Source organism: Pelophylax lessonae (assembly GCF_965119305.1).
Source record: "Pelophylax lessonae genome assembly, chromosome: 3".
NCBI lineage: Eukaryota > Metazoa > Chordata > Amphibia > Anura > Ranidae > Pelophylax > Pelophylax lessonae.
Window position 1 is genome coordinate 70,270,613 of NC_138770.1, and position 26,139 is coordinate 70,296,751.

Consider the following 26,139-nt stretch of genomic DNA (forward strand, 5'->3'; position numbering starts at 1 on the left):
AAGTGGGTCCAATCAATGGGTCTTTCGTCAAGTCAGGGGGGATGTTTTTGTGCATATACCATGGAATAACAGCAAGTGGTACCTGTGAGAAGGAGTTCTCTGAAGCAATCCAATCTTTACAACTGTGTTGAGTGTTCCATTCTACAATGCGTTTTAAGTGGCAAGTTTGAAAATATTTGTATAAGTCTGGAATACCCAGTCCACCTTTAGGTTTGTTTTTTTTAGCTGATTGAGGTTGATTCTAGGTGGCTTGTGTGCCCAGATGCAAGATCTGCATTGCGAGCGGAGTCATTGGAAGAAAGATTAAGGAATATGGATTGGAAGGGTTTGGAAGAGGTAGAGTATTCTTGGGAGAATGTTCATTTTGAAAATAGCAGCTCTTCCAAACCATGAGAAGTTTGCCTTGTACCAAGTTTTTAAATCTTGATAAATTTTTTTGAGGAGAGGAATGTTGTTTTTTTCAAATAGAGAGTTTAATTGTGAAGGGAGTTGTATTCCTAGATAGGTGATAGAGTCGGTAGTCCATTTGAAGGGGAAATTTTGTTTGCACATCTTAACTTGGTGATCTGATAGGGTTATATTTAATGCTTGAGACTTTGCGTAGTTTATTTTAAGGTTGGATATAAAAATTATATAATTTGAGCGTTTTAAGTAAATGTGGTATAGTTATATGGGGATTGGACAAAAAGAGGAGCACGTCGTCTGCAAAGGCTGCTATCTTGTATTGTTTCTGCCCAATTTGAATTCCCTTTATGTTTTCATTAGCTTGCATGGATCGTAAAAGGGGCTCCAAGGTTAATATGAAGAGAACGGGGAATATGGGGCAACCTTGTCTCGTACTGTTTGTTATTTGAAAGGCGTTTGACAAGAGGCCGTTAACCCTGACTCTTGCAGATGGGTTACAATATAGTGCCATTATGAACCCAAGGAGTCTGGGACCTATACCTAAGTGTGTTAGAACTTCTTCCAGATAGTCCCAGGCCAACCTGTCAAACGCCTTCTCGGGTCCAGTGAAAGGAAGAAGCCGGGGATTTTTTATTTTTTTTGTAAAATAGTGATGAATATTAATTGCCTTAATGGTGTTGTCCCTTGCTTCTCTACCTGGTATAAAGCCTACTTGGTCTTGGGAAAGTAGTGGTGGAATATATGGGAGCAATCTGTTGGCTAGAATTTTTGCATAGATTTTTAGGTCAACGTTCAAGAGGGAAACCGGTCTGTAGTTTGAGGGGTGATTTTCATCTTTACCAGGTTTGGGGATAACTGAAATATGCGCTTCTAGAAGAGAGGGACATTTAAAGTTGGTGTTTGGAAGGGCGTTAAATGCTTTAAGGAAGGGATCTACTAAAAAATTAGCAAATGTTTTGTAGTATACGAGTGCAAAACCATCTGGGCCTGGGCTTTTACCGAGTTTCATCTGATTGATTGCCAGGTAGAATTCCTCGGCTGTAAGGGGTTCGTCAATGTCTTGTGTTTTCTGTGGTGTTAGTGGGTCTGGGCTATATTTGTGTAGGAAGTCTTTAATTATCTGTTGCCTGTCTTTGGGTGGGGTATGTTGTTCAGTGTTGTTTTTTAAATTATAAAGTTGAGAGTAATAATTGGCGAACTCGTTAGCAATGTCATTATTCGCTTGAAGTTTCCCACCTTGCGGAGTAAGGAGGGAGTAAACCATATTGTTTCCTTTTTTGGTCACCAAAGCTCTAGCTAGGTATCTACCACTCTTGTTACCAAACTCGTAGAAAAGTTTTTGAGAGAGGGTGAATCGTTTTCTAAATTTCTTGTTTAATTTGTTTCTAAGGAGTTGACGAGTGTCTTCTAATTCCTTGAGTATAGATTGGGCCTGGAGAGAGTCAGCTATTTTGAGGGGGATGTTTTTTGAAATCATAATGGTCATTCCTTTAGTTTTGGTTAGGGGATTAGTGGAGTGGAACATAGTAGGGTACTCTTTTGAATAAAATTTAGGAATTTTATCAGTACAAAGCGAGTTTCTTGCAATAGGACCACATCCGCTTTAGTCTTTTTTAAATATTGCATGAGTTGAGACCTTTTCTCGGGGAAGTTAAGTCCTTTGACGTTTAGTGACAAGAGTTTAAGTGTTGCTACTTTATTCCTCATATCCGGTCCTGTATGATGAGGTGTCTGTATGGTGTGTGTAGAGCTGTGTCCTCTACATCTTTGGATGTCGTACCCTGACACATCCGCAAATGTGATATGGTATCGCTCTGCAACAGCTCTTTCTCCCTCTCCCCCCCCCACCCTCTTTACTCTTTCCTCTCCACTACCTTCCCCCTCCCTTATACTTCATCCCCTCTCCCTTACCTCCACCCTCCCCCCCCCTCGCTCTCTCTCTCTCTCCCTCTCTCTCTTTCTCTCTCTTCTCCTCTTCCTTCTTCCCCCCCCCCCCCCCTCCCTCACACTACTCTATTTTTTTTTTTGGATGTTTTACTCTATGCTCTCTTATTCCCCCAAGTGGGATCAGTATACGGTGTAAAATGTGAAATGAAGTGTCGATGCCAACCTATTGCATTCATTCTCGGGGTCAGAGTCTCTTTGATTGGATCTGACTGTTTGTTGTACATCCCTGTTTTAACTGTTTCTGATGTATTGTTTATCGACCTTCAATAAAATATTATAAAAAAAAAAAAGAAGCCTTCTTCTTATATAGAGTGATTAAGACGTGTGCAGAGGGTTAAAGTGGTAGAGGATGTAGGTCGAGAGCTAGATAGGGGGTGAATTAATGAGTGGGAGTGGGGAAATGTAGGTAAAGGAAAAAAAAATGAGGGTATAGGGCAAGGGAGGTGTGAAGGGATGGGATACCAACAGTGAAACTAGTCCTGCTAGATCACTTGACTGTAGTCGGTGAGTGTAGATCACCATATAGATTGTGTAAGAACAATTTATGTGGGAAGTTAGAAAGTATTGAGATAGGTACGTAACGCTTAATTATTTATGAACCTGTAATTGACATCTGTTAGAAGCTAAATCATTAGCTATATTAAACCAGAGATTCTATTTTTAGAAACCAAAATCTTTGATATTTAAAAGCTATCAACAGAAAAACAAGCCTATATGTTCTATTTACTATGGAAATAAGAAATGTAGGTGCGCATGCACGGCGCAGGACAGCATGGACGGCTGAAGAGAGAGCTCCGGTCAGAGCTGTGGCTTCAGAGCTCACAGGGGCCATAATAACCCCCACCGATCCCTGCAAATAACACCCCCTGCTCCCCAAGACTGGAGTGTATGTTGTCCAGCAAAAGAAAACACCCTGTAGGACCCCGCAAAGACCTCTAACACATTATCTCCTCAGGTACAGGGAAAAATACATCATGGAGAAAGATGGCGCCGGCTCCTCCTCCCCCTCCCCCTCCACAGTACACACTGTGCAAGCAGCCACCTCTAAGGATCCTGCATCTACAGCTAACTGTGAGTACAACACTCCCCTCACGAAAGCAGATTTGGATCACAGCTTAGAGGCCATATATACAAAATTGATCTCCAACTTTCAAACAGAGCTGCATAAGACTGCCAATACCCTCACACAGGAAATATCTCTTCTCTGGGAGGGAGAACTGATAGATTAGAAACTAAGCACGATGAGCTCTGTTTAGCCTACAAGGATCTCAGCAGAGATCATGAATCCCTCAACACTGCGTTTATACAATTGCAATCACATGTCGAAGACCTCGATAATCACAATAGACGCAAAAATTTACGCCCGAGAGGGATTCCTGAATCCTATACGGATCTGACTCCTACTGTCCTCCGTCTATTTAAATCCCTTTTGCCAGATATAGAAGATTCAAGTTTTGCCTGCGACCGCATCCACCGTGCATTAAGGCCCAAACCCCCTGCTGACAAACCACCCAGGGACATAGTGCTTTGTATGAGGTATTTCCTCACAAAGGAAGAAATTTTAAGAGGCGCCAGAAATACCCCTAACATAATGATTGACGGACATAGATTACAGATATTTCCCAACATTTCCCAAGCTACCCTGGAAAGGAGAAAAATGAAAGAAATCACATCTGTCCTGCAATCAGCCCGCCTAAGATACAGATGGGAATTCCCCTTCAAATTAATAATTCCACATAATGGTACTACCTATGTGGTGACAAATCTGCTGGAAGGAAGAGAGACCCTCGTCAAACTAGGTCTCCTAGAGCCCACAGAAGCCCAGGCCCCCTCTCCCTCTCCTCCAATACTGCCCACTTGTTTTAGGGGTTGTGGGGAAATTGGCTCATTGAAACATATATTTTGGGATTGTAACAAGATTGCTCACACCTGGTCCCAAGTTTCCTCCCTAATTGAAAAACTAACAGACAAAAAAAATATCACTCACTTTGCCACAGTGTCTATTGTTTCATGACATCCCAGATATTTCCTCTTCTTTACCTAGATTGATACACACTATTTGCATTGCAGTGATGTGGACGGTGGCCTTTCAATGGAAAAATCAGGAAATCCCTTATCCAATGGTACTCAACATAATAGAAGAAATTCGTTCCATGGAATACTTACACCATTCTATCACTAACTCAAAAAAGATTTTCGACAAAAAATGGACCCCATGGTATTTATATAAATGTTCCTTAGTCACTTAAATACATGTCCCCAAAAGATGATGCAATAATTACATGCATTATTTATTTGGGTCAATATGTCATTTACCCTATAAACCCTTTAGACCTACTCAACCTGATGTTGTCCCTCCAATATAATCAAGGGAGCAAATGACATCAACTTATTCTACTTTCTATAAATATTTGAGATTCTTCGAGATATTCATCTTTTGAGAGTTGTCTTTTTGTTTCTTATTGTTGTTTATAAAATTGACAAAAAAAAAAAGAGGTATATACTGTATATATATTATTATCTTTTTCTTCACAACAAGCCTATTTTTTGAGATATATATTTTTCTATTATTATTGCATTGATGTATGGAAGTTTGTAATCTGTACATGTGCACTTTATACACGTGAACAACTTTTGTATGACTAATTTTTGCAATAAACGTTTTTAAACAAAAAAAGAAAAAGGAAATAAGAAATGTAGACCCTTAAAGAGGAAGTAAAGTCAAAAAAAAAAACCGAGAAAAAAAAAAGCCCTGTAAAGAGAAAGGCATAATGAGCTAGTATGCATCGCATACTAGCTCATTATGTAGTACTTACCTTAAAACGAAGCCCCCGCCGTGCCGCCACCTCAGCGACAGGACGGCGACATGTCCTGCCGTCCCGCTTCCGGGTTCGCGTCCTCCGGCCATCTGATTGGCCGGAGGCGCGATTACATCACTCCCGCGCATGCGCGCGGGAGCCGCCATTCACGGCACTGAGCTCTGAAGGAACGGCACGGGTGGCCGTTCCCTCAAAGCGCCTGCGCCGATGACGTCATCGGCAGTTTGCGCTGTAAATATCTCCTAAACGGTGCAAGTTTGGGAGATATTTATAGCACCTATAGGTAAGCCTTAATATAGGCTTACCTATAGGTAAAAGTTATACAAGAGGGTTTACAACCTCTTTAAGAAGTTACAGATTCATATAGTAAATAAACAAGAAAAAGCCATAATATATTTACTGTAGGTTACTGTTTTTGCTTTCAGAGGGTGAGTACTGAAATAATACTTAAGCTATCAATGAACAGCTAACAGGAGGGAGAACAGATTTACCATACCTTTGAAAACAATGTGACAGACATGAAATACGATAGGAATGGAAACAGCATTGCTCCGTGGTTATCTAACGCAGCAGCGCCATTTAGTGGAGCTTTCAGGAACTGGTCAGATGACATTGTCAGAGAATGTTTAAGATTATATAGCCTACATTTCTATAGTGGCAAAAGAAGAAAGAAATAATGTTAAATTAGGGCAGTAAATACTCACTGAGCATTCAATAAGTCACACATTTGTGGGATATGTGCTAATCCACTAAATAGCCCGGAGGAACAATACCCATTCTTTAGGCAAATGGAACCTCATGTAGGGAAAGAAAAAAAGGGCATTATATTCCAACTAAATGCTTTAACTAATTTTCAGCAAGCTCAGCAGATTGGCACCGTTGTCGCACACCACTTTACCAACTGTCAAATTGAGCGGTGTTAGCCACTGATCTGCCTGCGAACGCAAAGCTAAAAGGAGTGCAGGACCAGCGTGGCTCTTGGCTTCCAGGCACAACAGACGCAGCACAGTATGGCAACGTCTCACCTGGCATGTGGAATAGGTTCTGGGGATCTTGGGCGGCGCAGCGGAAGAGACGGTAGCAGTGGAAAAGGAGGAGTCAGCTGAGGAGGAGAGGGAGGATGGAGGAGGAGGAGGAGAAGAAGAGGCAGGCCTGCATGCAATCCGTGGCAGTTCAACCAAATCTACACGGGTGCCACAGATTACATGCTTGATGGGCGTCAGAAGGTTCACCCAGTGGGCAGTAAAAGTGATATACCTTCCCTGCCTGTGTTTGCTAGACCATGCGTCTAAGGTCAGATGTATCTTGGCACCAACACTGTGTGCCAGAGATATATTTACTTGCTGATGAACATGGCCATTCAGCTCTGGAATGCCCTTCTGAGAGAAATATTTCCTGCCTGGGACCTTCCATTGTGGTGTTCCAATGGCCACAAATTTCCGAAAGGCCTCCGAGTCCACCAGTTGATATGGCAGTAGTTGGCGGGCTATCAGTTCTGACAAGCCAGCAGTCAAACGTTGGGCAAGAGGGTTATCCGTCGTCATAATTTTTTTACGCTCCAACATTTGGGCCACAGAAGCCTGCCTTTTTCCAGAACAACGTGACGACGGCATCATGGAAGGTGGAGTGGGGGACAAATGTGAGGAGTGAGGAGAAGGAGAAGAGGCTGGACAGTGAGAGCCTGGAGTGTGGCTTTGTGGGTTCTGACGGTGTTGCTCCCACTGGGCTCGGTGATGGGAGTTCAGGTGCCTTCTTAAGGCGGTCGTCCCTAGGTGAGTGTTGGGCTTACTGCGACTTATGCGTTGACTGCAAAGGCTGTAGATGGCAACATTGTTGTCAGCAACGGACACATTAAAAAAAGCCCACACTGCGGTGCCGGTGTCCTGGGAGTGCCAAATGTGACTGTACATGGTTGATGGCTCGCTCCTGATACATTTGCAGTCTGCTTTGTACCTCTTGTGCAATGCAAGTTCTGCCTGCCTCTCCTCCCTATCTGCCGGTCCGTCTCTCCCTCTGAACTCCCCTCCTCTTCCTCTCTTGTGGGCACCCACGTGAGGTCCATAGACACGTTATCATCCATGTCACCTTCCCCACCACTAACAATCGAGATCTCGGAGTAGGCAGCAACAGCAGCGACCAACCTCCTTGGGCTGATCTGGGTACTGTCGTCACTCTGCTGAGTAGCGGCTGTTGCTACCTCCTCTTCCTGATCCGATGCCAACAATGGCTGCGCATCGCAAATGTCTTGTGATGGATTGGAAAATAATTCCAGAGACTCAAGCGGAGGGTATGTGGTGGTGGTGTTGGTGTTTGTGGTGGTGTCTTTGGAGGTGCACACAGCAGAGAGTGAAGAGGGTGCAGATAGAGAGGATGAGGAGGGTGCAGAATAGGAAAGCAGAGTGAGCCACTCAACCAAGTCTGGTGCGTCCTTTGACATAATCGAACGCACCTTCTGAAACTTCACACTTTGGCTCCGGCCTACTGCTCCTGCCCTACCCCTACCACCCCTGCGTAAGTGTCTGCCTCTTCCTCTGCCTGCCATGTTTTTAAATTACCCTGTGACAAAAGTCTCTAGAGAATCGCAGTCTATCTGGAAAAAGGTATATAACACCCCGCTTCAATCTGTGGTATTGGGGGGCCACGGGTTTATCACACCAGTTCCACAAATAATTGGCCAGTAACTGTTGTCACTGTGTGTAGCACAGTTAACACAGCAAAAGAGGCCACATTTTTGCAGGACTAAAATACACTCTTAGAAAAGTATACTGTTAAATAACACCCCACTTTAATATGTGATATTGGGGGGCCACTGGTCTATCACACCAGTTGTTCAAAAAATTGGCCAGGGAGTTTGGCACAGTGTGTATCAGAGTTAACGCAGCAAAAGAGGCAATATTGTTGCAGGACACAAATACACTTGTAAAAGTATACTTAGATAACACCCCACTTCAATATGTGGTATTGGGGGGCCATTGGTCTATCCCACCAGTTGTTCAAAAAATTGGCCAGGGAGTTTGGCACTGTGTGTATCAGAGTTAACACTTCAAAAGAGGCAATATTGTTGCATTAAACAAATACACTTATGAAAGTATGCTCAGATAACACCCCGCTTCAATCTGTGGTATAGAGGGGCCACAGGTTTATTACACCAGTTCTACAAATAATTGGCCAGTAACTGTTGTCACTGTGTGTGTTGCACAGTTAACACAGCAAGAGAGGCCACATTTTTGCAGGACTAAAATACACTCTTAGAAAAGTATACTGTTAAATAACTCCCCACTTCAATATGTGGTATTGGGGGGCCACTGGTCTATCACACCTGTTGTTCAACAAATTGGCCAGGGAGTTTGGCACTGTGTGTATCAGACTTAACACAGTAAAAGAGGCAATATTGTTGCAGGACACAAATACACTTGTAAAAGTATACTCAGATAACACCCCACTTCAATATGTGGTATTGGGGGAGCCATTGGTCTATCACACCAGTTATAATACAGTAAAAGTGCTTGTAGTATTGCTGCAGCAATGCTCAGTCACCACACCTGTCACAATGCTGCACAGTGCACAATAATACTACTAATCCACTATAATATGCCTACTAATCCACTATAATATGCTTTCTACAAAGTATATTATACCGTGGATTACCCCCCCCCCCCCCCCATATAAGGCACTGCACAGCAATAACAAAAAAATTTCAGCCCTTTAAATTACTTTTGTGGACATTAACAGAGCGATTTGTGTCACTGCTGCCGATCTCTAACTGCCCCTAAAGCACAGACTGGATACCTGTCCCTAACCTGAAAAGAGACTGGACCTATACCGAAATACCAGCCCTGAAAAGGACTTTTGTGGGCATTAACAGAGCGATTTGTGTCACTGCTGCCGATCTCTAACTGCCCCTAAAGCACCGACTGGATACCTGCCCACAACCTGAAAAGATACTGTAGTAGACCTATACCAAAATACTAGCCCTAAAAAGGACTTTTGTGGATCTTAAAGCGGAGTTCCGGGCACAAAATCGATCTTTTTTTTTGTGCCCGTCCGCTAGTTCTCCTTCACCTGAAAAGGAATTGGATAGTTAGGTTTTTTTTTTTTTTTTACTCACCTTGTAATTGAAGATCGAAAATACTCACCTCAGTGTACTTCCTCCCTCAGTTACCACTTTAAATCGTGCATGTGCAAATAGAAAAGTGCATATAGTGCTAGAGGTGCACGCAATAATATATAATGTAAAATAATATAATATAAAGTGCTACGTGCTGTTTATGGGCTGTGCTTAGTGTACCATACTGTAAACATCATATGTTATACATATAAAGTGCCGAGTGCTGATAATGCCAAAAACCACATGTAGTGATTAAGAAATCAAACAAAGTATGGCGTCGGTAGATGACCCACCAAAACCACCGCTGGTTACCACACTCTTTCGGCCGATGCCTCGACACTTCTCGGTCACTAAAATAAAGGATAAGCCTCCATTGCGTAGCATATGTTATGTCAAAACAAATTAACGTAGCATCCACTCACAGTTAGGGAGTAGGGTTGAGCGGACACCTAGATGTCCGTGTTCGACGGGTTCAGCCGAACTTTAAAAAAAAGTCCGGGTCCGTGTCCCGGAGTTTTACCGAACTTTTCCCGGACACCGAACCCCATTGAAGTCAATGGGGACCCGAACTTTAAGGCACTAAAATGGCTCTAAAACACCAATGGAAAGGGCTAGAGTGCTGCAAATGGCAGCAAAACGTAGTTAAGAGCATGGCAAGTGCTCTGCAAACAAATGTGGATAGGGAAATAACTTAAAACAACAAAAAAAAAACAGAAAAATAAAACAATGTTCTTCATCTCTGAAGGACGAGGCCCATATGGAGTAGGAGGGAGGTTGAGGTGGTGGTGGATGTGGCGGTGTCATAGGCGTGCGCACAGGGTGTGCCGGGTGTACCTGGGCACACCCTAATCACCTAGGGCACATAGCATTATCGCTCTGTTTGCCAGTGAGGAGATGGGAAAGATCTCCCTCGGACCTGCTCTGCTCTATTTCTCTTTGCCAGCAGGGAGAGTAATGTATCGGGGCCATGTACATGTAGGCAAACACATGCATGTGTATTTCAACTTTGGGGTGCACACCCTAATGCAATAGGCTGCGCACACCTATGGGCGGTGTAGGTGGAAGCGGTGGTGGAGGAGGACCAGGGCCGGATTAAGAGCATCATGGTCTTGGTGCTGAGGATTTTGAAGGGCCTTAAGGGCCGTGCCTTGGCATGCACCCAGAGGAGGAAGGGTGCAGCCATGCATGCCTAATTCAACATGGGATGCTGTCTCCGAAGCCCATAAACACATCCATGCATCGGCAACTGTCCCTCCTTGTCAGGCCTTCGTGCTGTGTGGGGAGGTTCTGAGGGTGCTGCCTGGGGAAGCGAGCATAGAAGCCAGACTTCTGTGTTTACAAGTGACAGAAGAGCGGTCACAGTGAATATGGCCAACCCGGGGCCTATATAAAAAAGGTAGGGGCCTGGAGCTGCAGCTCCAATAGCCCCTACGTTAATCTGGCCCTGAGGAGGAGGACAAGGTAGCCAACACTGCTTCTTTTCACAAATTTTAAATGAGGGTACACCCCAAAAGAGTGAGAAAGAGCAAAAATGGAACAATGGGTGGGTAAGGTCGGTATCCATTGCTATTCTGCACAAGGTACGGAAAAGTCCCGTGGGATCCATGCCTGGTTCATTTTAATGAACGTGAGCTTGTCCACATTGTCTCTGGACAGGCGGCTGCGCTTGTCTGTTATAACGCCCCCAGCCGTGCTAAATACCCGTTCAGATAATACACTGGCTGCAGGGCACGCCAGCACCTCCAAGGCGTAAAGGGCAAGCTCAGGCCATGTGCCCAATTTGGAGACCCAGAAGTTGAAGGGGGCAGACCCCTCATTCACTACATGTAGGCGTGTGCACACATACTGCTCCACCATGTTGGTAAAATGCTGCCTCCTGCTAAGACGTTCCATCTGAGCTGCTGGTGCTGCTGTTTGTTGTGGCGTGCTGACAAAGCTTTTCCACATTTCGGCCATGCTAACCCTGCCTTCTGAGGTGCTGGCGGTGCCCTGTTGCGTTGGCGACCTCCTCCTCCTCCTCAGCCTTGTGCTTCCACTGTGGCCCCGCTGTCAGATGGGAATGCCAGCAGCATCGCATCTACCAGCGTGCGCTTGTACTCGCGCATCTTGCGATCGCGCTCCAGTGAGTGAATTAAGGACGGTACGTTGTCCTTGTAACGGGGATCCAGCAGCGTGGCCACCCAGTAATCAGCACAAGTTAGAATGTGGGCAACTCGGTGGTCGTTGTGGAGACACTGCAGCATGTAATCGCTCATGTGTGCCAGGCTGCCCAGAGGCGACGAAAGGCTGTCCTCTGTGGGAGGTGTATCGTCCGTGTCCTCTGTATCCCCCCAGCCACGCACCAGTGATGGCCATGAGCTGGTCTGGGTGCCACCCTGCTGTGAACATGGTTCCATCTCCTCCTCCAGCTCCTCCTCCAGCTCCTCCTCCTCCTCATCCTCCAGAACTGTGCCCCTGCTGGACAATTGTGTCCCTGGCATTTGTGTGTGCAGGAAACCACCCTCAGAGCCCCTTGCGAATGACTGCCCTGAAAGCCTTTGAAATGTTACCTCTTCATCCTCCTCCTCCTCCTCATCCTGTGCCACATCCTCTTCCATCATCGCCCGAATTGTTTTTTCAAGGAGGCATAGAAGTGGGATAGTTAAGCTGAGAACGGCGTCATTGCCACTGGCCATGTTGGTGGAGTACTCAAAACAGCGCAACAAGGCACACAGGTCTCGCATGGAGGCCCAGTTATTGGTGGTGCTGTTCCGCAGAGCGACTCACGCGTGCATGCTGCAGCTGAAACTCCACTATGGCCTGCTGCTGCTCGCACAGTCTTTGCAGCATGTGCAAGGTGGAGTTCCACCTTGTGGGCACGTCACATATGAGGCGGTGAGCGGGAAGGCCGAAGTTACGCTGCAGCGCTGCCAGGCGAGCAGCAGCAGGGTGAGAACGCCGAAAGTGCGCACAGACGGCCCGCACTTTCTGCAGCAGCTCTGACATATCGGGGTAGTTTTTAAGGAACCTCTGCACCACCAAATTCAGCACATGCGCCAGGCAAGGGATGTGCGTCAAACCGGCTAGGCCCAGAGCTGCTATGAGATTTCGCCCGTTATCGCACACCACCAGGCCGGGCTTGAGGCTCGCTGGCAGCAACCACTCATTTGTCTGCTGTTCCATGCTCCTCCACAACTCCTGCGCGGTGTGTGGTTTGTCCCCCAAACAGGCAAGTTGTAAAACTGCCTGCTGTCGTTTAGCCCTGGCCGTGCTGAAGTTGGTGGTGAAGGTATTACGCTGTCCGGATGAGGAGGCGGTAGAGGATGAGGTAGCGGAGTAGGATGAGTTAGGAACAGGAGGCAAACTGAAGCGCCCTGCAATCCTCGGTGGTGGAAGGACATGCGCCAAATTGCTATCCGCCTCAGGCCCATCCGCCACTGCATTTACCCAGTGTGCCGTTAGGGAGATATAACGCCCCTGACCGTGCTTACTGGTCCACGTATCGGTAGTTAGGTGGACCTTGGCACAGATGGCGTTGCGCAGTGCACACCTGATTTTTTCCCCCACTTGGTTGTGCAGGGAAGAGATGGCTTGCCTGGTAAAGTAGTGGCGGCTGGGCACGACGTACTGTGGGACAGCCACCGACATAAGCTTTTTAAAACTGGGCGTCTCCACCAGACGGAATGACAGCATTTCAAAGGCCAATAATTGTGAAATGCTGGCATTCAGGGCCAGGGATCGCGGGTGGGTAGGGGGGTACTTCCTCTTCCTCTCAAGTGTTTGGGAGATGGAAAGCTGAACACTTCCACGGGACATTGTGGAGATGGTTGTTGGTGACCCAGGTGGTGGTGTTGCTGACAGGTCATCTGTTTGCGGGGTGGCAGGTGCCGGTATGACTACAGAGGTGGCTGGAGCCGCCGAGACTGCAGCAGAAGAGGAAGCAGGATGAGCCAGAGACGTTTCTTGGTTTTGAAGGTGTGTACTCCACTGCAGCTCGTGCTTTGCACTTAGATGCCTGATCATGCAGGTTGTGCTCAGGTTGAGAAGGTTTATGCCTCGCTTCAGGCTCTGATTGCACAGGGTGCAAACCACTCGTGTCCTGTCATCAGCACATTTTCTAAAGAACTTCCACGCTAGAGAACTCTTTTGAGCTGACTTTGGTGCGCTCGTTCCCTTGCTGCGTTGGGCAGTAGCAGGCGTAGTGTCTAGGGCACGGCCGCTCCGCTTCTGCACCCTGCTCCCTCTTCTGCTGTGCTGGTGGCTCTGTGCGACCACCGCCTCTTCCTCCAAAATACTCAGGTCACCTGCATGACCTTCATTCCATGTGGGGTCGAGGACCTCATCGTCCTCCACATCATCTTCCACTCAGTCTTCACCCCTGCCCTCCCTGTCGGTCTCCACAATGCTGAACGCCGCAGCAGTTGGCACCTGCGTTTCGTCATCATCGGAGACGTGCTGTGATGGTCCTTCCATGTACTCATCTTGAGAAATAAGTGGTTGGGCATCGCTGCACTCAATCAAGGGCTAGGTGGATGGCCCTGGGAAACCCTGCTGACAGAGTCCTCAAAAAGAATAAGAGACTGCTGTATGGCTTGGGGCTCAGACTGCTTGCCTGATTTGCAAGGGGGTGAGGTGAAAGACGGTTGGACATTGGCTGCAGGTGCCAACTCTGACCTTTCTGCAGTAGACTGGGTGGGAGACAATGTGAAGGAACTGGAGGCACTGTCAGCAGCAAACCAATCTACTATCGCCTCTACGTGTTCTGGCCTCATCACTTCTAGAGGCGTATGATGCCCTACCAAATACTGCTGCAGGTTCTGTCGCCTACTCACACTTGAGGAAGGTGTTTCACTTGTGCGTGTAGCTGGCACAGATCGACCACGTCCTCTCCTTGCAACAGGAGCTCTAGCAGCAGCACCACGACCCAGGCCACGGCCCCTATTTGACGCTCTCCTCATATTTCTGAAATTTAAGATCTTGCCCTAGAAAGGTCTTTATTGAATAGCAGAACAAAAGAACAACAGTATCGCACGGGTGTATCTCACAGTCAAATATGCAAACTATGCCGCAATTTAATGTTTTTTACACCAAAAGGGTGTGTATTGAATAACGGAATAGGATAAAAAACTGTGTATCTCACACGTACAAACACAGACTAGGCCCGATAAAATTTTTTCCTACCCTAAAGGGAGGATGAGGAAGAGGAGTATGGAACAGGCAGCACCCTCAAATCTTCAGAAGTATGAGATGAACCTCAAAAACTTGGAAAGGTGGATCTCACACGTACCGACACAGACTATCCCGCAATTTAATTGATCCCCAAAGGTTTTTATTGAATAGCGGAATAGGAAATATGATCAAAAAAAAGTGTATGTATCTCACACGTACAGAAGCACACTAGGCCCCAATTACTATTGTTTGTACACCTAAAAGGATGGAGGAGGAGGAGTATGGAACAGGCAGCACCCTCAAAGCTTCAGAAGTATGAGATGAACCCCAAAAACTTGGAAAGGTGGATCTCACACGTACCGACACAGACTATTCCGCAATTTAATTGATCCCCAAAGGTTTTTATTGAATAGCGGAATAGGAAATATGATCAAAAAAAGTGTATGTATCTCACACGTACAGAAGCACACTAGGCCCCAATTACTATTGTTTGTACACCTAAAAGGATGGAGGAGAAGGAGGAGGAGTATGGAACAGGCAGCACCCTCAAATCTTCAGAAGTATGAAATGAACCCCAAAAACTTGGAAAGGTGGATCTCACACGTACCGACACAGACTATCCCGCAATTTAATTGATCCCCAAAGGTTTTTATTGAATAGCGGAATAGGAAATATGATCAAAAAAAGTGTATGTATCTCACACGTACAGAAGCACACTAGGCCCCAATTACTATTGTTTGTACACCTAAAAGGATGGATGAGGAGGAGGAGGAGTATGGAACAGGCAGCACCCTCAAAGCTTCAGAAGTATGAGATGAACCCCAAAAACTTGGAAAGGTGGATCTCACACGTACCGACACAGACTATTCCGCAATTGAATTGATCCCCAAAGGTTTTTATTGAATAGCGGAATAGGAAATATGATCAAAAAAAGTGTATGTCTCTCACACGTACAGAAGCACACTAGGCCCCAATTACTATTGTTTGTACACCTAAAAGGATGGATGAGGAGGAGGAGGAGTATGGAAGAGGCAGCACCCTCAAAGCTTCAGAAGTATGAGATGAACCCCAAAAACTTGGAAAGGTGGATCTCACACGTACCGACACAGACTATCCCGCAATTTAATTGATCCCCAAAGGTTTTTATTGAATAGCGGAATAGGAAATATGATCAAAAAAAGTGTATGTATCTCACACGTACAGAAGCACACTAGGCCCCAATTACTATTGTTTGTACACCTAAAAGGATGGATGAGGAGGAGGAGGAGTATGGAACAGGCAGCACCCTCAAAGCTTCAGAAGTATGAGATGAACCCCAAAAACTTGGAAAGGTGGATCTCACACGTACCGACACAGACTATTCCGCAATTTAATTGATCCCCAAAGGTTTTTATTGAATAGCGGAATAGGAAATATGATCAAAAAAAGTGTATGTATCTCACACGTACAGAAGCACACTAGGCCCCAATTACTATTGTTTGTACACCTAAAAGGATGGAGGAGAAGGAGGAGGAGTATGGAACAGGCAGCACCCTCAAATCTTCAGAAGTATGAGATGAACCCCAAAAACTTGGAAAGGTGGATCTCACACGTACCGACACAGACTATCCCGCAATTTAATTGATCCCCAAAAGTTTTTATTGAATAGCGGAATAGGAAATATGATCAAAAAAAGTGTATGTATCTCACACGTACAGAAGCACACTAGGCCCCAATTACTATTGTTTGTACACCTAAAAGGATGGATGAGGAGGAGGAGGAGTATGGAACAGGCAGCACCCTCAAAGCTTCAGAAGTATGAGATGAACCCCAAAAACTTGGAAAGGTGGATCTCACACGTACCGACACAGACTATTCCGCAATTGAATTGATCCCCAAAGGTTTTTATTGAATAGCGGAATAGGAAATATGATCAAAAAAAGTGTATGTATCTCACACGTACAGAAGCACACTAGGCCCCAATTACTATTGTTTGTACACCTAAAAGGATGGATGAGGAGGAGGAGGAGTTCGGAACAGGCAGCACCCTCAAAGCTTCAGAAGTATGAGATGAACCCCAAAAACTTGGAAAGGTGGATCTCACACGTACCGACACAGACTATCCCGCAATTTAATCGATCCCCAAAGGTTTTTATTGAATAGCGGAATAGGAAATATGATCAAAAAAAGTGTATGTATCTCACACGTACACAACCACACTAGGCCCCAATTACTATTGTTTGTACACCTAAAAGGATGGAGGAGGAGGAGTATGGAACAGGCAGCACCCTCAAAGCTTCAGAAGTATGAGATGAACCCCAAAAACTTGGAAAGGTGGATCTCACACGTACCGACACAGACTATTCCGCAATTTAATTGATCCCCAAAGGTTTTTATTGAATAGCGGAATAGGAAATATGATCAAAAAAAGTTTATGTATCTCACACGTACAGAAGCACACTAGGCCCCAATTACTATTGTTTGTACACCTAAAAGGATGGAGGAGGAGGAGTATGGAACAGGCAGCACCCTCAAAGCTTCAGAAGTATGAGATGAACCCCAAAAACTTGGAAAGGTGGATCTCACACGTACCGACACAGACTATTCCGCAATTTAATTGATCCCCAAAGGTTTTTATTGAATAGCGGAATAGGAAATATGATCAAAAAAAGTGTATGTATCTCACACGTACAGAAGCACACTAGGCCCCAATTACTATTGTTTGTACACCTAAAAGGATGGATGAGGAGGAGGAGGATGAAACAGGCAGCACCCTCAAATCTTCAGAACTATGAGATTGTGTTCACTGTACCCCACAAAGATTGTGTTCACTGCACCCCAAAAGGATTGTCTTCACTGCACCCCACAAAGATTGTGTTCACTGTACCCCACAAAGATTGTGTTCACTGCACCCCAAAAGGATTGTCTTCACTGCACCCCACAAAGATTTTGTTCACTGCACCCCACAAGGATTGTCTTCACTGCACCCCACAAGGATTGTCTTCACTGCACCCCAAAAAGATTGTGTTCACTGTACCCCACAAAGATTGTGTTCACTGCACCCCAAAAGGATTGTCTTCACTGCACCCCACAAAGATTGTGTTCACTGTACCCCCCAAAGATTGTGTTCACTGTACCCCCCAAAGATTGTGTTCACTGCACCCCACAAGGATTGTCTTCACTGCACCCCACAAAGATTGTGTTCACTGTACCCCACAAAGATTTTGTTCACTGTACCCCACAAAGATTGTGTTCACTGTACCCCACAAAGATTTTGTTCACTGCACCCCACAAAGATTGTGTTCACTGGACCCCAAAAGGATTGTCTTCACTGCACCCCACAAAGATTGTGTTCACTGTACCCCACAAGGATTGTCTTCACTGCACCCCACAAAGATTGTGTTCACTGTACCCCACAAAGATTTTGTTCACTGCACCCCAAAAGGATTGTGTTCACTGCACCCCAAAAAGATTGTGTTCACTGCAGCCCACACACAGAAAAATGGATGTGGATCACTGACACCTGCCTATCTCCTATCCCACACCACACAGCAATATCGATTGTAGTTTGTAGAACACTCTTTCCCTAAAATTCAGCAGCAGCCTCTCCCTAACAGGATTGAGAAGAGATTGTAGATCGGGACTAAGTGCAGACCCCACCCCACACAGCAATATCGATTGTAGTTTGTAGAACACACTGACCCTATAATTCAGCAGCAGCCTCTCCCTAACAGGATTGAGAAGAGATCGTAGATCAGGATTAAGTGCAGACCCCACCCCACACAGCAATATCGATTGTAGTTTGTAGAACACACTGACCCTATAATTCAGCAGACTCTATCCCTAAAATGCCTTCAACTCGCCCTGCCTAAACACTCCGACCTGACCCTAAATTCTATCCGGACACCAATTAGTTTTCCCTGCCTGTCTTTCCCTAATCAGCAGCCAGCACAAATGTGTGCTCTGTCCCTGAGCTAAGCAGCAGAATGACGCCGCTGCGGCTGCCTCGAACTTATAAAGACTTGGTCACATGCTTCAGACGGCCAATCACAGCTACTCATACATTTGCAGGCATGGCTGGGATAGCTTAAGGCACACCAGTTAAACGATTGTTGATTGGCTGTTGAAAGCCCGCCATGAAAAGAGCGCCAAAACATGCAAAACCCGGAAATAAAACGACCGAACACAGATTTTTACCCGAACATACAGTAAAGTGTCCGTGTCCGTGTTTGGGTAACAAAAATCCAATTATTCGTTATGAACACGAATAATACAGTCCGTGTTCGCTCAACACTATTAGGGAGTTCACTATCAGCTTGAGAGGTGTCCCCGGACCGCTTCCGCGTTCCACGGCTCAAACCACCGTTCCCGGAAGTGACGTATTGACGTACATGAACCACGCCCTACGCGTTTCGTCATACGACGTCATCTGGAGCGTGCCATCCATCTCTACTCCCGGTCTTTTTATAGGCTGGGATGGCGCCATCTTGGTATACCTAATTTGAGACCGAACACGGCGGCCATCTTGGTGCACCTATCCTGTAGCCTAGATATTATTTATTCATCATGTGAACTCCCTTCATGCTGTGTTTGCCGTACGTATAAAACAGTAATCTTTATTAAAACAACAAGTACGACTAAACATAAATGGCTATTGGTGATTAAAATGGAATTAAAGGTTTAGAATAGATTGTGCTAAAAGTGATGTGTCTGGTTTAATCGGTAGTGAGCCGATGACCAGTAGTGCCGTATATAAATAAAAGAATACTCATTAAAATAATTTTAATATAGTGACAATGTGATCTAGTAATGTGTGTTGGTTATACTTAATATAATATAAGTTCGTGGGCCCACGTGTCTACGCAAATAGTGCTAGACTATAAAGAAGGTGCCCATACATGTACCAATCTAATCGGTGAGATAGAAATTGTGCTGAAAATTTTTTTTGTTGTTTTTTAGGAACGATATTAGTTTTATGAAAAAACAGTTTCTCAGTAAGTCCATCCGCTGTACTATAAGTCCATATCTTTGTAAACTTTCATATTTTGAACAGATATGTAATAAAAATCCATTATAAATCCAAGTTTTTCCAGAGGACCCCACCAATGTTGTGCGGGGGGACCATATACAATAAAACATTCCAAGGTGGGTGAAAAAATAGGTGAAAAAATATATATGTATATATATAAACCCATAATACATAAAATTGTATAAAGGAGAAAAAATATAAAAATACGATTAAATTCACTCAAAACTGTGTCTTTAAAAACTGTATCTTTAAAAGACAAGGAGGTGTGATTCAAGAATTTTCATAAAAAAAGAGGACTGAATTCCTTAAAAATTCCTTAAAATTCCTTAAAAACCTTAGGACCCCAAAACCCTCATACTAAATGAGGGCCTATAGGGAGGTTTATATCAAAAATGATTAAAAGAGAAGGATTAAAAGAGGATCAAAAAAGGATCAAAAAAGGATCAAAAAAAGGATCAAAAAAAAAAAAAAGAGGGCAAGGCCACAGGCTTAAAAGGTTAAAAATCAGTAATAAAACAGTTCAAATCTATATCGATATTTAAGCCTTTAGGTTGGAGGGTCTGCATCTGATATATCCACTTGGTTTCGTTCCTTGACACATCTATTTTCTTGTTGCTTCCTCTCCAGTTGTTTTTTATTTTATCAATGGCGTAAAAAACCATTACGGTGGGGTCTTGGGAATGGTGGAACTTGAAGTGTCGTGACAGACTGTGCTTATCAAACCCTTTTCTGATATTCTTTATGTGCTCCCTAATGCGGACAAATAGGGGTCTAGTGGTGCGGCCTACATACTGTAATTTACAGGGGCACTCCACCACATAAGTGACATGAGTGCTTGTACAAGTGATGGTTTCCTTTATCTCATATTTTTCCTGTGCTTTGTGCCATAAAAGAAGTTGTTTTCCTTTTCTTTTCTTTAGATGTTTTGCATGGAAGGCATTTTCCACATCTAAAGAAACCCTTTAGGGAAGTTGGAAGATTTATTTGCTTAGGAGGATCAACAACGTTATGCACCAACCGGTTCCTTAGGTTTGGTGCTTTTTGTCATGGTCTTACCTTCTTGCTGTTCTCCTTCGTTTGACATGTGCTGGCGGCCATCTTGGTTTCTGGGTTTCTTGTAGCCTCCTACCCTCCGGCTCCTCCTTCCCACTGGGAGGAGCTGGATGCCTAGCTCATATATATAGGAGGTCTGTGGCTTCAGTTCCTTGCTTGGTCCTCCTGTGTTCACATGCTTCTAAGACTGCTGCTGCTTCTGGTCCCTGATCCTGGCTTCGTCTGACTACCCTGCTGGTTCCTGATCCTGGCTTCGTCTGACTACCCTGCTGGTTCCTGATCCTGGCTTCGTCTGACTACCCTGCTGGTTCCTGATCCTGGCTTCGTCTGACTACCCTCCTGGTTCCTGACCTCTGGCTTCGCAAGGACTCTGCCTCGGTTTCGCCTTCTGTTTGGACTTTTGCTTTACAGCTTGATTTTCAATAAAGCCTTCTTATTTTCACTTATCTGTTGTTGTACGTCTGGTTCATGGTTCCGTGACATTAGGACCAAGCCATGAATTCTGATGGTACAGGGCCATCCTCGCTACCCACGCTGGTTGCCAGACTTGATCAGCAGGATCACCTGTTGGGTCGGTTCGCCGTGGCGTTGCAAACCCTGCTGGAACGCACGGCTCATTTCGCTCCCGTTGCCGATGGGTCGGTTGTCGCTCCTGGGCCAGCTCCTACTGCCGCTCCGGTTGTTGCGCCAGAGTCTACCCCGACACCTGTTGTTGCGCCTACGGTGTTTCGGGGTATGACCGGTTCTGCCCCCCTTCCACAGCGCTTTGGGGGAGAGCCAACTCAGTGCCGAGGTTTCCTTAACCAGGTGGGCATTTATTTCGAGTTGCTGCCACATGCCTTTCCTACTGAGAGATCAAAGATGGGCTTCTTAATTTCGCTGCTCTCGGACAAGGCCTTGGCCTGGGCCAGCCCTTTATGGGAGAACAACAATCCGGTGGTTGCCGAGTTTTCCGGTTTTGTTGCTTCTCTTCGGAGGGTATTCGATGTGCCGGCTCGTGCTGCCTCTGCTGCGAAGCTCCTTATGTCCATCAGACAGGGTTCACGATCCGTAGCTGAATACGCCATTGAGTTTCGTACCCTAGCAGCAGAGGTGGGCTGGAATAATGAGGCTCTGGTCGCTGCTTTCTCTCATGGTCTCTCGGATGCCTTGAAGGATGAGGTTGCAGCTAAGGACCTACCAGTGGAGCTCGAGTCTCTTATTTCTTTCTTGATTTTGATTGACACCAGACTCAGGGAGAGACCTTCCTTTAAGGAGAGTTTGTGGAGACCTCCTAACAGATTGGCGCCTACCTTTGCTGTCCCACCCGTGCCTCCCTCTCCTCCCACGCCTCCTGGGGATGACTTGGCTGGGGGTGAACCCATGCAGCTGGGCTTTGCTCGCCTGTCCGAGGGGGAGAGGGTACTCCGAAGACGCGAGGGTCGATGCATGTACTGTGGTCTCGGTGGGCATTTTCGGTTGGCATGTCCGAACCGTCCGGGAAACGCTCGCACCTGAGATCCTGTCGGGGGCAGATCTTGGGTGGAGTCTCCTCGTTCCCGGTTTCCCGTGTTGACAAACCACTGATCACTGTTGTCCTCTCCTGGGTCGGGGGCTCAGTGACGACCCAGGCGTTGGTGGACTCTGGTGCTGGTGGTTTGTTCATTGATAGTGTGTTCGCTGCCGCCAATTCCATTCCTCTGCAGGCCCGAGGTTCTCTGCTGGCTCTTGAGGCGATAGACGGCAGACCCCTTCTGCCGCCACACGTGACTCATGAGACCCTTCCAGTGAGGATAGCCATTGGTGCCGTTCACAGAGAGTCGGTCTGCTTCCAGGTTATTTCGTCTCCACACTACTCGGTGGTCTTGGGGTACCCCTGGCTCCAGAAGCATAATCCGACTTTCGATTGGAGATCGGCCGAGATCCTCTCGTGGTCACCGCAGTGTGGGGCTAGTTGCATCCATGGGCCTGTCAAGTTGCTGTGTACTTCCTCGGACTCTCTGTTGCCTCCTGAATACGAGGAGTACCGGGATGTATTCGATAAGGTGCGCGCGGTTGCCCTACCTCCGCACCGCCCATACGATTGTGCCATCGAGTTACAACCTGGTGCCGTTCCTCCTCGTGGCAAGGTCTATCCACTGTCGGTAGCGGAGAATGAGGCCATGGAGGAGTACGTGAAGGAGGCGCTTTCACGCGGACACATTCGCAAATCCTCGTCCCCGGCAGGGGCTGGATTTTTCTTTGTGAAAAAGAAGGGCGGTGAGTTGAGGCCTTGCATCGATTACAGGGGTCTCAATCGCATCACGATCAAGAACGCTTACCCGATACCCTTGATTTCCGAGCTGTTCGATTGCCTTAAAGGGGCCACGGTCTTTACCAAACTCGACCTGAGGGCGGCATATAACCTCGTAAGGATCAAGGCGGGCGATGAGTGGAAGACCGCGTTTAACACCAGAACCGGTCATTATGAATCCTTGGTTATGCCCTTTGGGTTGTGCAATGCGCCCGCAGTCTTTCAGGAATTCATTAACGAGGTTTTCCGTGACCTGTTGCAGCAGTGTGTGGTGGTCTATTTGGATGACATCTTGGTATATTCTGAATCCATGGAGACCCACATTCTGGATGTCAGACGAGTGTTGCAACGGTTACGAGAGAACAAGCTGTTCGGTAAGCTTGAGAAATGCGAATTTCACCGATCCCAGGTAACCTTCTTAGGTTACATCATTTCCGCTGAGGGGTTCTCCATGGATCCTGAGAAGGTTTCGGCTGTCTTACAGTGGCCCCAGCCCAGTGGTCTTCGCTCCCTGCAGCGCTTTTTGGGCTTCGCCAATTATTATCGGAAGTTCATCAGGGACTTTTCCATGCTAGCCAAGCCTCTCACGGATCTGACCAGGAAGGGCAGTAATTCACAGGTCTGGCCGCTCAAGGCCATCCGAGCTTTTGAGGCTCTAAAGTCCGCCTTTGTGTCGGCTCCGATTCTGTCGCATCCCAACCCTGGGTTGCCCTTTGTCCTCGAGGTGGACGCGTCTGAGACGGGAGTAGGCGCCCTTCTGTCTCAGCGTAGAACACCAGAGGGTCCTCTGCTTCCTTGTGGGTTTTACTCCCGGAAACTGTCTTCCGCGGAGTGCAACTATCAGATTGGTGACAGGGAGTTATTGGCCATCGTGCAGGCCCTTAAAGAATGGAGGCACTTGCTCGAGGGTTCGGTGGTTCCGGTCCTCATCCTGACGGACCACAAGAATCTGACCTACCTTTCTGAGGCCAAGAGATTGACACCACGTCAGGCCAGATGGGCTCTGTTCTTGTCACGTTTTAATTACGTGGTCTCCTACCTACCCGGTTCCAAGAACATCAGGGCGGATGCCTTATCACGGCAGTACTCCGACCTGTCCAGGGAGGAGTCGATTCCGACCTCGGTCATACCTCCGAATCAGATCCTGGCCGCCATTCGCACCAGCCTGACCTCTCCCCTGGGTGAGCAGATTTTGGCGGCTCAATCTGGTGCTCCCTCTGAGAGACCCAACGGCAGATGTTTTGTGCCTGAGGAGTTGCGCACTCGGTTGTTGCGAACCTACCATAACTCCAAGACCGCGGGGCATCCTGGAAAGAATCAGCTGTCCTGGGCTGTTTCACGTCTGTTCTGGTGGCCTTCCCTACGTTCCGACATCGCCGCATATGTAGCGGCATGCTCCGTTTGTGCCCAGAGTAAGTCCCCTCGGCACCTTCCGTTGGGCCTTCTGCAACCCATAGCCTCCGGGGAGCGCCCATGGTCACACCTGGGGATGGATTTCATTGTGGACCTCCCTGCATCCCGAGGCCATACGGTCATTCTCATGATTGTGGATCGATTTTCCAAAATGTGCCACTGTGTTCCTCTCAAGAAGTTACCCTCTGCACAGGAGTTGGCCACGATTTTTGCCAGGGAGGTCTTCCGGTTGCACGGTTTGCCCAAGGAGATTGTGTCGGATCGGGGGAGTCAGCTTGTGTCCAGGTTCTGGCGCGTCTTTTGCTCCCAGTTGGGGATTCATCTCTCCTTCTCCTCGGCCTACCACCCTCAGTCCAATGGGGCCGCAGAACGATCCAATCAGGCCTTGGAACAATTCCTTCGTTGCTATGTCTCCGATCACCAAGACAATTGGGTTGGCCTCCTGCCTTGGGCTGAGTTTGCCAGGAACACGGCGGTGAACTCTTCCTCTGGGACGTCTCCCTTCATGGCCAATTATGGGTTCCAACCTGCCGTGTTACCGGAGGTATTCTCTCCCCAGGATATTCCGGCTGTGGAGGATCACCTTTCCGTCCTATGTGCTTCTTGGGTACAGATCCAGAGGTCCCTTGAGGTTTCTGCGCAGAGCCAGAGACTCCAGGCTGATCGCAGACGAGCGCCTGCTCCTTCCTACCAGGCCGGAGACCGTGTATGGTTGTCCACCCGCAACCTCAACCTTCGAGTGCCCACTCCCAAGCTGGCGCCTCGCTTTGTTGGTCCCTTCCGAGTGCTTCGCAGGGTAAACCCGGTAGCCTATGCCCTTGCGCTTCCTCCTGGCATGCGGATCTCCAACGTGTTTCATGTCTCCCTGTTGAAGCCACTGGTGTGTAATCGTTTCACTTCCTCGGTTCCTCGGCCCCGTCCGGTCCAAGTGGGCAATCGTGAGGAGTATGAGGTGAGCAATATCCTGGACTCACGCCTGGTCCGCGGTCGGGTGCAGTTTTTGGTTCATTGGCGTGGTTATGGTCCAGAGGAGCGTTCCTGGGTTCCCTCCGCAGATGTCCATGCTCCTGCCTTGCTCCGAGCCTTCCACGCACGCTTCCCTCAGAAACCGTTCTTTACTCCGCGGAGGAGGGGCCCTTGAGGGGGAGGTACTGTCATGGTCTTACCTTCTTGCTGTTCTCCTTCGTTTGACATGTGCTGGCGGCCATCTTGGTTTCTGGGTTTCTTGTAGCCTCCCACCCTGCGGCTCCTCCTTCCCACTGGGAGGAGCTGGATGCCTAGCTCATATATATAGGAGGTCTGTGGCTTCAGTTCCTTGCTTGGTCCTCCTGTGTTCACATGCTTCTAAGACTGCTGCTGCTTCTGGTCCCTGATCCTGGCTTCGTCTGACTACCCTACTGGTTCCTGATCCTGGCTTCGTCTGACTACCCTGCTGGTTCCTGATCCTGGCTTCGTCTGACTACCCTGCTGGTTCCTGATCCTGGCTTCGTCTGACTACCCTCCTGGTTCCTGACCTCTGGCTTCGCAAGGACTCTGCCTCGGTTTCGCCTTCCGTTTGGACTTTTGCTTTACAGCTTGATTTTCAATAAAGCCTTCTTATTTTCACTTATCTGTTGTTGTACGTCTGGTTCATGGTTCCGTGACACTTTTCTGTATATGAAAGTGGGTTTTGCAGGGAGGATGTCTCTAAGTGTTGTATCTGCTTGTAGGATAGGCCAGTGTTTTCTCACAATTTTCTCTAAGACCTTATGCTGGGTGTTGTATCCCGTTAGAAATGCAAACTCTGTATTTTTATTCCCGCTTGTTTTGTTTGGCGCATCCTTTATCAGGTCTTCTCTGTTCATTTTTTCTACTATTTTCTTGATGTTAATTAGCTCACTTCTTTTGTACCCTTTCTCCACAAACCTGTCAATCAATAATTCTGCTTGTGTTTTGAAGTCTCTTATATCGCTGCAATTCCTTCTGA